The 14867-nt window shown below is 41.1% G+C and overlaps 1 long non-coding RNA gene across 2 annotated transcripts; it reads right to left on the bottom strand.

Moving 5' to 3' along the window:
* Positions 1 to 7460: 7460 nt before the first annotated feature.
* Positions 7461 to 13834, bottom strand: LOC133381033 (uncharacterized). Of its 2 annotated transcripts, none has more exons than XR_009761609.1 (3): positions 13646 to 13834; positions 9138 to 9231; positions 7461 to 8593 (listed from the first exon to the last, which is right to left on the bottom strand). It is a non-coding gene; the product is annotated as an uncharacterized LOC133381033 (long non-coding RNA). The 2 variants fall into 2 exon arrangements; XR_009761615.1 differs by having other exon boundaries at positions 13580 to 13662.
* Between the last annotated feature and the right edge of the window lie 1033 nt (positions 13835 to 14867).

Below are 14867 nucleotides of genomic sequence, written 5' to 3'. Positions count from 1 at the left end.
TTTACACTAAAATATCTCCAAACATAATTGTGGAATAATGGCACTGACTTCTGCAGAATAGTCTCCAGTGGACCTCAGGAGTGTCTCAATTTGCACAAGATAAAACAGTGGGAGGTGAATTCTAATAGAATTCTAGGTGTGCTCTATGTTTTTAATTGACTGTGCCCACCTTCCTTAAATGAAATGGTTTAAACATAGCAGGCTGAAAACATGCATCCTCTTTTTTCCAACAGCTAGAGTCATTGCTGAAGTAGCAACATATTGGTATCAGTCTGATTTTAATCAAACTGCAGTTTCAGATTCAACTGTTAATGCACTCAAAATAGAAATAGAACATAACCAACAATTTGAAATACAAAAGGCTGTCTTCACCATCGGATGACATTGACCAATAAAAAGACTTTGAAATTAATGAAAATAAATTTGACACAGATTTCTAGGATGAATAATGAGGGAAATAAAATTTTCTAGTTTAGATTCTCTGTAGAAACATTAGTAACACAGGAAAGAAGCAAAGGAAGAACACCAACAAACATACAAAAATATAATTCTCCATCTTTGGAGATGGCAGGTATTGCCACCACTCACCATATGCTCAGAGGCAGATGTTACCAAGTTCTTCCAAGCTGTAGGGCAGTCCAATATCTCAGAGAGGAGGTCAGGTCCCCTGCTCCTCTGGTGCATTCACTATAGCTGCCCAATTTCCCTACTTTTTAAAGTTGGATAGAAATATCTGTGGGCTATAGGTACATTCTTAAACCATAAGGTTTTTTGCCTAATAGTGAATACATGTTAGATCTAAAGAAGGGGCTCTTTTAAAACCAGCAGGTGCAGAGTCTTAAACAGGTGTGGGGAATCTTTGGCCCTCCAGATGTTGCTGAACTACAACTCCCATCATCCCTGGCCATTGGCCATGCTTGCTGGGGTGATGGGGATTTAGTTCAATGTCATCTGGGGGGCCAAAGGTTCCCCACTCCTGATCTAAAATGACCTAACTGCAGCACTGTTGGGGGTTAGAGGGTGTGCATGCCACATTTCTGGGAGAGTCCAGAAAAAGCATTGAATGTGACATTGTGCTTGGAATTCCTGAAAAACTTTTTTTTCAAAGCAAGTTTCCAGCCCTTATGGTGAGAAAATACTTGGAAGTATGTTGATAACTCTTCCCAAAATCTCAAACATCAGAGAATTACTGTGATTGGGGGAGGAGTGGGATTTCAATGCTCTGGACAGCCCCATGCATCTCTTGATGATTAGCAAAACTCATGAAAGTTATGCTAAATAGTAAAAATTGTAGAATTAATAATATAAGATTGGAGAAATCAGGCCAATTTGCTCAGTTACAGAATCAAGACATTTTTGATGCACAGTCTGATTTATTTTAGTGCTGAATTTACAGACCTGATTGCAGTCTGTTCCTCAAACCCACCACTGAATCAAGTGATTTAAGGTCTAACCATGGTATGCATTCTAAAAATAATTCACAGAGAGAAAAATCTCTTTGTTAGGAGCCAAAAAAATGTTCACGTTGTAGTGTGCAAGCCTTTGCATGACACAGAGCTTGGCTTTAGGTTGAATGTTCAAGGTGAAAAAATGTAATGTTAAAATAGTTGTTTCCAATCATGTTAAGCCAACGGATTGTTTTAGATGAGGGCTGGGGAACCTGTGGTCCTCCAGATGTTGCTGGACTCCAACTCCCATCAGCCCCAACCAACATGGGCAATGGTCAGGGATAATGGAAATTGTAGTCCAACAACATCTGGAGGGCCATGGATTCCCCAGATCTGTTTTATACTTATGTTACTTTAAGTTTAGAATAATGGAGGAAGTTTTTTTTTTTTAGACTTAGATAAGAAATGTTCTGTGTGTTAAGGTCTCAAATGGCACAGAGGAATGCTGGGACAAAGGAACAATGATACCCATAGTAAGCCAAGTCTCTATTAACTCAGATTTAAACTTGTAAGCCATATGAACAGAATAAAAACAAATTACAGTATTAAACTAGCACAGCTAGATATTAATTAGAAAGTATATTAAGCACAAAGTCAATTATAGTTTCCAGCCAGACAGTATTTTACTGGTCTGACCAGTAACACTGTTTTGTTAAGTAAATGTAGTGTCAAAGAACAGGCATGCTCATCATTAAAATATGATTTTAAGCGTACCAAGAGGGAGTGAACTTGTGACATGCTTTTTTTTCTGGTTCTGCCTGCAACAGACTTAAGAATGGTGACAGTTCTGAACTCTGTGATCAACCCACAGTAAATAATATTGTAGCCTGAAAAGCAAATAAGCAGGGCCGGCTCCAGGCATGCGGGGGCCCTTGGGCATCAGCTTGCCCTGGCCCCCCGGTGTGTGTGTGTGTGTGTGTGTGTGCGTGCGCGCGCGCGCGCGCACGCGCGTACAAGCGGCCTCCCCGCGCGCCCCCCCAAGGCCCCGTACCTGTCTAGTCTTTACCATTGCCCTTAATGAAGATGGCGGCCGTGGTTTCCCTAAGGGGAATGAAGCCTCCGCCGCCATCTTTGTTGATGGCACACGTGTGTGCTACGCGCGCACATCTCTGCCATCAACTAAGATGGCGGCAGCATCTTCAGTACCTTAGGGAAGCTGCGGCCGCCATCTTCATTAAGGGCAATGCTAAAAAGCCGGCTGACAGGTAGGTGGGGGGCGTGGGGGGCGCAGATTGCAGATCGCAGAAGGGGAGTGGAGGGCCCCTCAGGGGCCCCTCAGGGGCTCCTGTAGCTCCGGGGCCCTCGGGCCAGTGCCTAACCTGGCCACCCTTTAGAACCGGCCCTGCAAATAAGCACCAGGTTATGCCAGGCTTCACACATAATCCTGCCTAGCCATATTTGCCACAGGTCTGCCATTGTCTTGCCCAAATCCATCCTAGCTGTGCTCGTGCTCAGCCATATTATGCTGTGAGTCTGCCTACTATGGCCTCCTTCAGAGACCCAAGTATATTTTGAAATCAAAAGTCACTAGAAGGCAAAATGGATAGTTGAACTGAGTGAAACTATCTCTCAAAAATTATGAGTATACTGATCTCTAGGTTTAATCTGAATGGCACTCATTTTAGGGATGAAGGACATTTTGGTTCAGCTCCAAGTTCTTAATGTGGGGTGTTTCAGTGCATACTGGTCCAGACTGTAGAGGAAACATGTTCTAGCAGATGAGCACCATCTGTGTCTTTTTCAGCATGGGGAGCTAACATGGAAAAGGTCCTGCTTTTCTTTAGGGGCCTTTTCAGATGACCTCCTTCCCCAGCAGAATTCCTTTTTACCCTTAGAACTAGACTAGTACTGCGCAAAATGGGATTGGAAGCTAGTAGCACACAATCCCGTTTTCTTTCCATGCAAATTTAATTACTCCCCACCTTTTTATTATTACTTCTAGTTGAATCCAATGAAGTCATTGCACAAGTAGAATGACTTCCACACATGTAACAGGACATCTCTTCCCCCCATCTGCTCTGAAGGGTTGGGGGCAGCTCCCAGAGCAGATTTTTTTTTACACGGGGGGGAAAGAAAAAAAAATAAAAAGGTGGCAGAGCAACTTTTAAACTGACTGAGGGGGGAAACCCGACAGGAGCTGAGGAAGGTCCGGTTTGGAATAAACCTCCCCCTGGGATAAAGACCAATGAAATGATGAAATTTTAAAAGGGGTAGGCCTAGAAGTAGGCATTGTGAGAGCAGGAGCACAGGATATCAATTCAGAAGGGCAAAATTACCACAGGCCAAACCAAAAGTGCCAAAGACACTTGAAGAGAGACACTACTTACAAGTGTCTGTACACTAATGCTAGAAGTCTCCAAACCAAGATGGGAGAACTGGAGTGCTTGGTCTTAGAGGAGAGCATTGATATAGTGAGCATAACGGAGACCTGGTGGAATGGAGGAAACCAGTGGGATACGGTTATCCCTGGATATAAACTATATTGGAAGGACAGGGAAGGACGTGTTGGTGGCAGTGTCGCTCTATACATGAAAGAAGGCATTGAGTCCAGCAAGCTCGAAACCCCAAAAGAGGCGGACTCCTCCACAGAACCGTTGTGGGTGGTGATACTATGCCCCAGGAGGGATTTAATACTGGGAACAATCTATCGTCCCCCTGATCAAAATGCTCAGGGAGACCTGGAGATGAGATATGAAATTGAGGAAGCATCCAAACTAGGAAATGTGGTAGTAATGGGTGACTTCAACTACCCGGACATAGACTGGCCGCATATGTGTTCCAGTCACGACAAAGAAGCAAAATTTCTAGATATTCTAAATGACTATTCCCTAGACCAGTTGGTCATGGAACCGACCAGAGGGACGGCAACCCTGGACTTAATCCTCAGTGGGGACCTGGACCTGGTGCGAGATGTAAGTGTTGTCGAACCGATTGGGAGAAGTGACCATAGTGCTATTAAATTAAACATACATGTAAATGCCCAATTGCCAAGAAAATCCAATACGGTCATATTTGACTTCAAAAGAGGAAACTTCACAAAAATGAGGGGATTGGTAAAAAGAAAGCTGAAAAACAAAGTCCAGAGGGTCACATCACTCAAAAATGCTTGGAAGTTGTTTAAAAACACTATATTAGAAGTGCAACTGGAGTGCATACCACAGATCAGAAAAGGTACCACCAGGGCCAAGAAGATGCCAGCATGGTTAACGAGCAAAGTCAGGGAAGCTCTTAGAGGCAAAAAGTCTTCAGAAAATAGAAGTCTTGTCCGAATGAAGCAAATAAAAAGGAACACAAACTCTGGCAAAAGAAATGCAAGAAGACAATAAGGGATGCTAAAAAAGAATTTGAGGAGCACATTGCTAAGAACATAAAAACCAACAACAAAAAATTCTATAAATACATTCAAAGCAGGAGACCATCTAGGGAGGTGATTGGACCTTTGGATGATAAGGGAGTCAAAGGTGTACTAAAGAACGATAAGGAGATTGCAGAGAAGTTAAATGAATTTTTTGCGTCTGTCTTCACAGTGGAAGATATAGGGAAGATCCCTGAACCTGAACTAACATTTGCAGGAGGGGATTCTGAGGAACTGAGACAAATAGTGGTAACGAGAGAGGAAGTTCTAGGCTTAATGGACAATATAAAAACTGACAAATCACCGGGCCCGGATGGCATCCACCCGAGAGTTCTCAAAGAACTCAAATGTGAAATTGCTGATCGGCTAACTAAAATATGTAACTTGTCCCTCAGGTCCTCCTCCGTGCCTGAGGACTGGAAAGTGGCAAATGTGACACCAATCTTTAAAAAGGGATCTGGGCGGATCCTGGAAATTACAGGCCAGTTAGCTTAACTTCTGTCCCTGGAAAACTGGTAGAAAGTATTATTAAAGCTAGATTAACTAAGCACATAGAAGAACAAGCCTTGCTGAAGCAGAGCCAGCATGGCTTCTGCAAGGGAAAGTCCTGTCTCAGTAACCTATTAGAATTCTTTGAGAGTGTCAACAAGCATATAGATAGAGGTGATCCAGTGGACATAATATACTTAGACTTTCAAAAAGCTTTTGACGAGGTACCTCACCAAAGACTTCTGAGGAAGCTTAGCAGTCACGGAATAAGAGGAGAGGTCCTCTTGTGGATAAGGAATTGGTTAGGAAGCAAAAAGCAGAGAGTAGGAATAAATGGGCAGTTCTCCCAATGGAGAGCTGTAGAAAGTAGAGTCCCTCAAGGATTGGTATTGGGACCTGTACTTTTCAACTTGTTCATTAATGACCTAGAATTAGGAGTGAGCAGAGAAGTGGCCAAGTTTGCTGACGACACGAAATTGTTCAGGGTTGTTAAAACAAAAAGGGATTGCGAAGAGCTCCAAAAAGACCTCTCCAAACTGAGTGAATGGGCGGGAAAATGGCAAATGCAATTCAATATAACAAGTGTAAAATTATGCATATTGGAGCAAAAAATCTGAATTTCACATGTACGCTCATGGGGTCTGAACTGGCGGTGACCGACCAGGAGAGAGACCTCGGGGTTGTAGTGGACAGCATGATGAAAATGTCGACCCAGTGCGCAGCAGCTGTGAAAAGGGCAAATTCCATGCTAGGGATAATTAGGAAAGGTTTTGAAAATAAAACAGCCGATATCATGCCGTTGTATAAATCTATGGTGCGGCCGCATTTGGAATGCTGTGTACAGTTCTGGTCACCTCATCTCAAAAAGGATATTATAGAGTTGGGAAAGGTTCAGAAGAGGGCAACCAGAATGATCAAGGGGATGGAGTAATTCCCTTATGAGGAAAGCATTTGGGGCTTTTTAGTTTAGAGAAAAGGCGGGTCAGAGGAGACATGATAGAAGTGTATAAAATTATGCGTGGCATTGAGAAAGTGGATAGAGAAAAGTTCTTCTCCCTCTCTCATAATACTAGAACTCGTGGACATTCAAAGAAGCTGAATGTTGGAAGATTCAGGACAGACAAAAGGAAGTACTTCTTTACTCAGCGCATAGTTAAACTATGGAATTTGCTCCCACAAGATGCAGTAATGGCCACCAGCTTGGACGGCTTTAAAAGAAGATTAGACAAATTCATGGAGGACAGGGCTATCAATGGCTACTAGCCATGATGGCTGTGCTCTGCCACCCTAGTCAGAGGCAGCATGCTTCTGAAAACCAGTTGCCGGAAGCCTCAGGAGGGGAGAGTGTTCTTGCACTCGGGTCCTGCTTGCGGGCTTCCCCCAGGCACCTGGTTGGCCACTGTGAGAACAGGATGCTGGACTAGATGGGCCACTGGCCTGATCCAGCAGGCTCTTCTTATGTGCTTATGTTCTTATAATATGGGGGAAGTTCCATTGTTTGAGGAGAAGTTGTTCCACTTGCACAATGACTTCATTGGATGAAGTCTTTCCTTAGTCCTGGTTTCAACACTGCAATTTTATTTAATTTAACTTTCTTCTCTTATGTGGGGGTCCAAACAGGCTAACATTAGAAAGTACATAAAAGCAGTGCTAATAATCACATAATAATAAATATATTGAATATAAAACCTCAGGGATGAGGGCTTCTGTTAATTGTAATTATCTCCTGACTCAATCTATCTAGTATTGTAATGGTTTTAGCTTCCTGCTAAATGTCTAAAGTATCAAGCTTAGGTGGGCTTTTTATGGGAGGGAAAATAAGATAAAACAGGGGGTACATATCATCAGCTATTGAACCTAGGATTAGTTTTACAAACTGATCTCCCCATATGTTCTGCTCACCAGGGACAATCCCTATTTCCTGCTGCAAGTCCTTGCTTAATCACTGTTCCTGGTTTTGGTTTTGAGAGGAACTCTAGGATTTTGGAAATGTTGTTCAGTTTACTTCCCATGTTCAAGTTAAATTGGAGGTGTGCAGGAGAATGTATCTTGACTAGGGTTTAATTTGTGCCAGGGCTCAGCAACTGTTGACACACAATTTTAGCTGATGGAAGTTTATTTTGAAACTGCTGATAATACATTTTAGAGCAATTATGCTTTTCTAGTATATCTTTAATGAAAGTCATACACACCGTCCTTGCTTTTAAATCAGCAGGCGATAAGTCACTGCAGAATAAATGAATATAATATTTTTTGTTTCCATCCAAGCTGGTTATTAGAAGAACATTGTAAAATAAAGAATTTGTTGCCCAAGTTTGCTCGCTTTCCTCTTCCCTCTCCTCCTTTTTCCTTTTGTATCCTGTATTTTTGGATTGTTAGCCTGAGAAGCAGCACTGTGTAGTTTTTTTATTGATCTGTTCTGAGGGCTTTTCTAGTTGAAGAGCAAGATGTAAATGCTTTGACTGGAAACAGAAAATACAGTAGCAAGCAGACATTAGCAATATGCAATAGGAGAGGAAGAGCGTTTACACAGTGATCCTTGGGATGAGAGAAGAGGTGTCACAAATGCAGAAGAATGCCCATATTTTAATCTGTGAAACACAATTGTCTATGTCTTCAGAAGCGTCCCGGTGCTTGTAACAGCTCTTAGGGCTCTCAGAACTACTACTTGCTTGCTTGCCCTCCAACAGTGCCTGGCATCTTCGTTCACCAAAGAAAAGCAAGAAAGTTGCAGTAAACGGAAGTTGCAGAAACATCCTTGTTCCTCTTTGCTGCCATAAGCCAGATGCTCCAAGAGGCAGAGTGAACATTGTTTCTTGCAACAGCTGGAAGGGGTTCTCTGTTCACCCATGACGATAATGCAGTTTTTTTAGATTGCATTGATATCCCACTTTCCAGTCTGTAGCAATCCTACACGTGAGAAGGAAGTGTCTTTTCTGCATCACCCGTGACCTGTCGCAAAGCATGTAACTGCGTTTTACAGTACACGGATAGGAGGGGACTCTGCCATCTGCCAGTGTAAAGAGGCTGCATTTTCACTGAATGTTTGAAAGCCTAATGGCATGGAACCTGAATGACAGGATTTAGCAAGCCTTAGCATGCATCGAAAACAAGTTTGCTGAGTCCAAAGCAAAATTATGCAAAAAAGGTTTCTGAGCTGCAGCTAGATGGCTCAGTCGATGCAGCATTTTTTGTTATCAGGCTCACAATCTGACATGAGTTCTTCCATGAAATGTGCTTGGGGTTTTTAACTTTAATTGCTTGTTAACAGCCACACAAATTCATCTGCAAACTGCAGTTTCTGCAACAAAGAGAGGATCATAGCTTCATTAGGCCTCTTGATTAGGAATCTGATCACAATTTATTTTATGGCCAGGACCCAACCCCTCCCCCTCATAGCTTTCTACACGTGCAGGGCCGGTCCTATCATTAGGCAAAGTGAGGTGATCACCCCAGGTGGCAGATTCTGGAGGGCAGTGGCAGCAACGCTGTGGCTGTTCCTCCTAAACCCTCTGGGCATTCCCCTTCTCAGTACAGCTATACAGCCTGTCCTGGCTTCCCTAAACTATTCTGTCCTCAGGTGAGGAGGAAAATACTGTCCCATCAGCAGTGTTGAAATATGATTCAATGGCCAGGCCAGTCAGTTTCTGAATGCGGAATGAGGAGTGGGGGGGCTCTTGTCCTTCACCTCAGGCAGCAAAATGTTTTGGGACAGTCCTGTACGTGTGTGTCTGGGACAATATTTTCTTTGAGGTGATAGCCCCACAAAGCTCATGGGACATTACTCTGGGGGGGGGGATTCTTAAGGGTCTGTTGGAAGAGAGCAGTAGCTGAAAAGAGCGGACCTGCAGCACTACAGGCACAAGCTCATCGTTGTTTTCCGGGGCCAGGATTCACTTTGTAGTTTGAGTCCATTTGCTGTATAACCATGCTCACAGCCTAAAGACAAAATGAAGAGGAATGTCTATTCTTTATGCATTTCTGAAATGGCGACTGTACAGGTTGCTGCTGAAGTTAATGAGGTAACCAACACAAACACACATTTGAAAAGATACTAATTTCTCCGGCTGCTATTCCACCCTTTGGCAAAGGTTGACATACATCTCCATATTGCTGCTGGGGACAATCCAGTAGGGCTTTTAGCTAAACCTACCTAGTGAGTTTATTATGGCTGAGGTGATTATCCCATTTTCATCCTCACAAAAACCCTTTGAGGAGTAATAATAGAGTCTTGTGGCACCTTAAAGACTAGCACATTTATTAAGGCATGAGCTTTTGTGGACTAGACTTCTCATCATCAAATGCATGAACTGTAATCCTTGGTTGGCAGGTTTATATAAAGGGGAAACTGTAAAAGATGTAATTAAATGGCAATGAAATGCAAACAGTACAAAATGTAGGTGTATTTAAATGGCAATTTAATTAGAACTTAAATTGCAAAATGAGCACAGTGACCCTTCACATCAGCAGTAATTGGTGATAACACAATCATCTTACCATTGCTGTGTAATGTAGTGGGAAAGGAAACCATTGTCTTTATTCCAACACAAACAAATCTAATTTATTTGAAGAACGTTAGGCTAGTGGTTGGTCCAGGGCACAAAACCTTTTGCATCTATCTGTAATTTGGCAGGCTTTATTCACTCAGAGGGGCTACTATGTCTGTAAATTTCATCCAATTGTATCGGAAGGGAAAAGAATTTAGAGCTTTAAAAAAAGAAAAAAAAGAAATCCCCATAATAGTGAATGGTGTGAAGCTTAGTTTTTTTGAATTGGGACTCGCATTCAAACACAAACAGAATTCATCTGTTTGCCAAAGTACTGAATCGGTATCTGAACCAAATCTTGTGGTCAGTGCCTACCCTTCGTTTCTACTATTTCACTCTAGTTTTCAGGTGCAAATGCATATGTTATCTGCAATGCTGCAGAATCTCAACACACATCCATAGATGTGATTTAATTTCATGCATTTCCTCACCAGTGACAAGGTAAGTCTTTTGTTTTCTAACACTTGGCAAGAACCCTTCCAGCTTTATGGAAGCAGCAGCTATCCTACTGTAATGTCACAACATCTAAGGATTCTTTTTGCACAAGATGCAAAAAGAAGTCAGTGGATGTAGCTGCAGAAGTGGAGAAAGTATTAAGGTCCTGATGGTGGCAGTGAAAGACAGCAGATGGCTCCAGGAGGCACAATATCAGATTTCAGTAGGGGGTGGGGTGGGGATGGGGAACTGAACAGTGACTCTCCTTTGGAAAAGAATGATTCTCAGCTAAATTTAAAGTCCTATTCTTGAATATGGCCAATTTTAGTAGTATTTATTTTAGGTTTTTTATATCCCATTATAACAATAGCAGTGATACCAACCCAGGAGAGCTTGGAAAAGTTACTTTTTTGAACTACAACTCCCATCAGCCCAATCCAGTGACCATGCTGGCTGGGGCTGATGGGAGTTGTAGTTTAAAAAAGTAACTTCTCCAAGCTCTGCCCAGGACCATTAGTTCTTCCACTTTTGTTGTTGTTAAGCAAAGGGATAAGTTGGCAATTGTACCTTGTAAATAGGCTGATTTGATTTTTAAAAGTTTTAACAGTCATTGCTCAACACGTAGAACCCGTATGTTAGCAACAAATACAAATGCCACTCACACGTAACCTGAAAAATGGGAGTGCGGTGGTTATTTCCCTCCTTAATGGCATCCCATAATGACTCCCTCCTTCAGCAGCTATCGTTTGTGGGTTTAAAACAAACACTCCCTTCTGCCAGCTAAACGTATTATTTAATTAATCCTTCCAAGCCCTAGTGTTTCCATACATATCATACTTTTGTATTGATGTTTTTCTCTGTTCTTTACTAGTTAAAGTAGAATTAGATACAGTGAGTGATTCACACTGGCTTAATTGAGTCTTTTGGTTCACCCTCAATGGCAGCAGGAATCCATCTTCATGAGAGTAATAGATCCACTAGAAAAGAAGCTGATCTTATTAAAGACTGAGCATTTTGCCTAGCAGGAAAGCGCCAAAGGCGTTTATGCAGAGTTACAAATAATTAAATTGTTTTAATACATATGGGATTCCTCTCAAGGCTTTATATCAGATGCACTTAAAAGGTTAATGAAGAACAATGCTATTCATTGCCTTGGGTTTATTTTTTACTGAACTGCCACTTAAAAAGTTGGCACTTTCTAAACAGACATGTGTCATCCTGCAGTGAACAGCTCATCTGTCCTTGGAAAACGTGCTCTGTGTTTTTGGCTTTCCAGCGACTGTTTGGATGGTATAAGAATAGCATTTTTTGGACCTGGATTCTTTAGGCAAGGGTCAGATGAATGAGGATTTTAAAGAAAAACTAAGCAGGCACCAATATAGATTGATTTAGTTTAAGGTTGCAATTGGTCAGTTTGATCTGGTAACTTAATCTCTGGCAATTTTATTGAATGGATTACTTGTAAAATTATTTTTAATACAAGTGCTTAAAAAATATCAGAGGATACATTTTGTTCTAGAAGAGGCATTCTCCAGTCTGCTTCACATAAGAGTGAATGTTTGCTCAGATAACAGATGTCCATCCTCTCTGGACATAAATTTATGCATTTCTATTTAGAACAATTGTCTTTAATATGCCAGTTGATTCATACATTAACAATTTTTAAATTTTATTTATTTAATTTATGTCCTGCCCTTCCTTCCAGAAGGAGCCCAGGGTGGCAAACAAAAACACTAAAAGCACTCTAAAACATCTTAAAAACAAAAGACTTTAAAACATATTAAAACAAAACATCTTAAAAAGCAATTCCAACAAGATGCAGAGTGGGATAAGGTACCTCGAAATCAATGAACTAACAATTAATGAACTAACACAATCCTATCTGTCTACTCAAAAGCAAGTCCCATTGAGTTCCATAGGGCTTATTCCCAGGTAAGTGGGTAGAGGATTTCAATCTAAGATTTGATTTAATTGGGGGACAGCTCTTCTTTTTATTTAGTTTTCATGTCAGGCCCATCTCTTGTCAGGGTAGGTAACAACAGTTTAAAAACAAAACACATGCAATAAAAACAATCCAGCTAAATAAAAACTACTGCTAGCATGCTTAACCCTGTTTGATGAAAATTCCAGCCCATTCACAAAGAAAACATTCCTAGGTCTTCAAAACAGAAATTTGGTAGACCTTTAAAAGCAGAGGTGGGGAAGTTGTGGCCCTCCACATGTTGTCGGCCAGGAAAAATGCAAGTTACTGTCCAAAATCTGGATTGTCACAGCTTCCCCATCCATGCTCCATTTTTTTCTTTTTTAAATTGAATCTCTGTTCATATTTTCAGCTGGAATCATCCAGCAGTCTACATACATGTGAGAACCAGCTTAGTAAGAATGTTGCTTAACTAAAGAAGTTCTATATGATCTGGGTTCTAAATGAATTTTTTAAAGCTATGTGCAACCCCCCCATCATTTGGTCTCCCCCTTCCCCAAAACAGGCTCTAAAAATGATGCATTTTCTGCAGCTCTATTGTTGTAGCCCTATTGATGATCTTTTCGCTCTAGGAGCCCAGCATATAATAGAACAGGTGGTTAACACAGCATGTTATTTTTAGCTACACCTGCCCTTTCAAATTACAACTGCTTGTGTAGATAGTCTTCTCTCATGCCTAGAGACCTCCTAAAGAACAAGACTTCCCTCCCTCTGACGGGACACGCATTAAGGAGTGCCTGCTGGCATACACCCAAGGACAATGTGCAGTAGCTTAAAAAAAAATAGTTTAAAGACACAGTGAAGTACTTAACATATTGAACTTCTTGGATTTGCATTTCATTTTTAATGAAGTCACACTCTAAGTAGGAAGTGTGAGGAAAAAACAAACAAAACAAAAGTAGAGCACAGTGTTATTTTAAGAATCAGGGAAATGCAATAAAAATACAACTTGTATAAATATAACGCTAGGGCGGAATACAAGAGCCAGAAAATAATGCACATATCTTTTGCATTAACCAGCATCTGTCACCAGATTAAAAAAAAAGCTTAAGAAAACACACTGCTTTAATGTCATATAAGCAAGACTCCACTTGCAGCTCACAACAGCAACAGAGATGAGTATCTTGTTACCCAACAATGCATTTGAACTAGTTTCTCTACCCAGCTGGATTTTAATAGACCACCATTTTACTTTGCTTCATGAAATTATTTAAATAGTCTTACTCCATTTTATACCACCTGGTTTATCTTTCAGTAAATGAAGTGCATCTGCAGATTTGATAACTTCACATGTCAAGTTTGGAAGAGGCAGTAGCATACCTACCAAAATGCTCTGTTTGATGTCATGGACTTGGCCATGGAAAAGTGGGTTAAGACTTAAAAGGCTTACTTTTTAAGTGTTTTTTGGGTAAAGTAGCTCTCTTCCCAACCTATTTCATACAGCTCTTGTATAACAAGTTTTCAGTTGGAGAAGACAGGGTCCAAACTGGCAGAAAGAGAGAGTAGTAGCTCTGAGAGGCATCCTTAGTTTTGCTAAGGCAGCTATTTCAGTGATGCACCACAGAGCAGCCAATAGCTGCGAGAGCCAGTAAGATGTAGCCGAGTATATACTGGATCAGAGGCAGACAGGGTGGAGAGACAGATGTAATATAAAAACTACTCTAATTGGGACCCTTCAGCTGTGGTATGAAACCAAATTCCTTCAGATTGACAGACTGTAAACGCTGTTTCAGTCATCTGTCTTTCCCCTCTGCAATCATGCTTCAGGTGGGTTGCCTGCTTAATTTAATTTTTTTTCAGGCACCACTTGTGTACACTTGGGCTTCAATTCCAAACAAGCATATGAAGATGTAAGCTCCACTGAAAACAATGGGACTTATTTCCAAGGAAATGTGCATAGGATTGCAGTGTTATTTCAATTCTTAGTGGTATAAGGGGCACAAGCTAATATGCATCTGGGCTATGCTCCACTACCCTAGAGAGGAAAGGTAAGTTGGGATGAAACACAAAGATACTTCCAAATTTGGCATACTGTTTTAAAAGTAACTTCTCTCCTCACCCTCTCCTTCAAATCCCTCCTTTGGTCATGACATACACAAATGTTTATCTGCTATTCTCATACTAACATATTTCACAAGAATGGGATAACTGAGTTTTGGAGGATGAACAGGATAGAGAAGCAAGAACATACGTGCTTTTTTATCACCATTTTCCTGAATAAGCTCACTTCAATTCACTTACCTGTATACTGCAGTGACTACCTATTTCTAACAGAAAATTTAAAAAATCCAAAGCTTTTCTCTAACCTCTAAAATAATGATCCATTCAAGCGAGGAAAAAAACTGTATTAAAAAGCACAAGTATTTTCACATTGAAATTCACGGGGGGGGTATTGTGAAACTCGGCCCAGCAAATTATATTCAAATAAAGCATATAAATATCAAATGGTACAGCATTCCTGAGGCACATTTGTCATGGTTTAAGTTTCTACTGATTCTTGCTTTATCAGCAACTGGGAAACATGACCTGAAATTCTTAGTGAAATGAATCCCCACTTGTATATACTTGCAGATGTAATATAGGAAGGCAGCAGCCTTTAGCCAATTCAAAGA

This window comes from Rhineura floridana, chromosome 1 (genome assembly GCF_030035675.1).
Source record: "Rhineura floridana isolate rRhiFlo1 chromosome 1, rRhiFlo1.hap2, whole genome shotgun sequence".
Lineage (NCBI taxonomy): Eukaryota > Metazoa > Chordata > Lepidosauria > Squamata > Rhineuridae > Rhineura > Rhineura floridana.
The sequence above is the reverse complement of the archived record's forward strand: the minus strand, read 5'-3'. Positions and strand labels throughout refer to the sequence as shown.